Raw genomic sequence first — 2,569 nt, 5'->3', positions numbered from 1 at the left:
AAAAAAAAAAAAAAAAAAAAAACTCTTGCCTGGATGATATCTCTTAGCTCTTGCCACCTTCTCTCTCACCCCACTAATCAAAACCATCCAATGGCTTCCCAGTGCCCCTAAAATTTCCAAATCCAATCTCCGCTCAGTGGCCCCTGCTGCCCTCTCCAAACGATCTCTTCCCCACCTTCCTGTTCTCTACCTAGTGAATTCCTTCCCATCTCTCAGACCTCATCAGAACACATATATGAGTTTGAATGTCCAGGATTGTATAGGTGTGGAGAGAGGTATACCAGGATACACTCCAGGGTGAGCACAATGGAAACTAACATCGGAATGTGAAATGAACATATAGGCTGAAGTTCTGTGAGTAATACAGCAGTAAAGCTCTCTGAAACCATCGCATTTACCCAGTGTGCCACTTTGAAAGTCACCCTCCACTTTATCTGTAAAACCCGCTGCCCAGGCTAGCAGGCTACGATTATGACTAAGCAATTCTGCTTCTGTCTGTCAGCTGCACTCTTCCTGAGAGGTGGCTGTTTGATCCCAAACCTGTTTATGCCAGTTGTTATGAAGTTAATAATTTAATTCATTATCAAGCTAATGAAATGTTAATGCAAGGGGGTTGTTTATATGCAAACCAGGTTGCTTGCATTAGAATAAGAGTGAGTTTTGGTTTTTCTTCGTCCCCATGGATGAGTTGTTAAATGAAAAAATGCTGGCAAGTTAGATGCAAGCAAAGCAGCTGTAAATGAATGAAAATGCTTATAAAAACGGACTCGGTGGCTCAGCCTGTAATCCCGCGCCTTGGGAGGCTGAGGTGAGTGGATTGCCTGAGCCCGCAGGTTCGAGACCCGCTTGGACAATTTGGCAAGACCTCATCTCTACAATAAATCAAAAAAAAATTAGCCAGGTGTGGGAGTGCGCGCCTGTAGTTCCAGCTACTTGGAAGGCTGAGGCGGAAGGATCGCTGGAGCCCAGCAGGTGGAGGCTGTATTGTAGCATCCCACTTGCCCAGCATTTGACTCCATTATGGTTGAGTGGGGCCACATGATGCTGGCCAATGAGAGGAGGCTATGTAATCAATTCTGGCCACTGAGATGTGCGCAAAGTGGCCTATGAGTTCCACCTGGAGTATTTAGATGCTAGTGGGAGACCAGAGCTCTCTATGCCTTCACTAGGTGTCTTGGCAACGTTCATGATCACTCAGTGTGGGCTCCAAGCTGACACTTCAAGCAGTATGAGTGCTTTTTGAAGCTGCTGCAATCTGAGTTTTTTTTGGTTTTGTTTTTGAGTTGTAGTCTCACGCTGTCACCCAGGCAGGAGTGCAGTGGCACCCTCATGGCCACTGCAGCCATGACCTGCTGGGCTCAGGAGATCCTTCCGCCTCAGCCTTCCAAGTAGCTGGAACGACAGGGACATGCCTCCACGCCCGGCTAATTTTTTGATTTATTGTAGAAACGAGGTTTACCAAGTTGCCCAGGCTGGTCTTGAACCCCTGGACTCAGACGATTCTCTTGCCTCGGCCTCCCAACGTGCTGGAATTCCAGACTTGAGCCACCATGCCAAGCCTGGTGGTTGTTATCACCCCATAATCCAGCCTTTTCTGGGAGAGATTTGTCTTCAAGTCATCCCGGTTTAACCACATTCGTTAGACCAATCAACTACCAGTCTGACTGAGTTTACTAAAAGAACAAACAGGGAGCATGAGGTTGGATAACGCAGACAGGGACACAAAGGCAACATGGACAAGTAAAAACGTGTCATACTGAGCAATGAGAGTAAGGTGACCTGTCTTAGGGTTCTTTTCCTTTGCAATTATAAAACAGTGTATTTTTGTTAAGTTCTGCCTGATACATGCCCTGCAAGCTCTATTCATTCTTCAACTTTCTCTTCACAGTTTGTAACCCTCTGTCTCCCACGTTCGACTGAGAGCTTCGTAAGGACAGCAGCCACGTCCAGCTCATTCCCGACTACAAAGCCCAGCACAGAGCAGCCACCGAAAACCACCTGCCGAGTGAGGCCTGACGCCGCGCCACCGTCACAGCAGGGCGACCTAGGTCGACCCTGACCCCCTGGCCTCCCCGAATGAACATCCTCCACAGAGGCGGTGTGCTGTATCTGCCACCCCGTGTCCCCTTCCTGGACACCCCAGGAAACCACGCACCCCAGCTTCCCCTGGAGTGAAGGATGATGGGAGTTATCGCCAGTCGGGGCGGAAGCGTGAGCGGCATGCCGCCTGTGATGTCGTAGCATGAGAATCACTTCCGGTTCCGGCAGTTAAGAGCCTGGGCGTGGCTTCCAGGATCGCTCCAGCAAGCGAACAGTGTTGGGCGCCAAGGGCTCTGAGATGAAGGGATCCCTTACCGGAGGCAAGCAGTGGGCTCCGAGTCCCTGCGGGGGAGCCACCAGGGGAGGCTGGGAGGAGGGAGGCAGCTCTTTGTGGCTAAACGACGGAGACAGACCATATATTTTTGGAGCCGGCGTCTTGCTCTGTCGCCCAGGCTGGAGGGCAGGGGCATGCTCCCGGCCACGGCAGCCTCGACCTGCTGGGCTCCGGCGATCCTTCCACCTCAGCCTT

Source organism: Carlito syrichta, unplaced genomic scaffold, assembly GCF_000164805.1.
Source record: "Carlito syrichta isolate Samal-C Ts95f unplaced genomic scaffold, Tarsius_syrichta-2.0.1 Scaffold301956, whole genome shotgun sequence".
NCBI lineage: Eukaryota > Metazoa > Chordata > Mammalia > Primates > Tarsiidae > Carlito > Carlito syrichta.
This window is presented reverse-complemented; position numbering follows the sequence as displayed.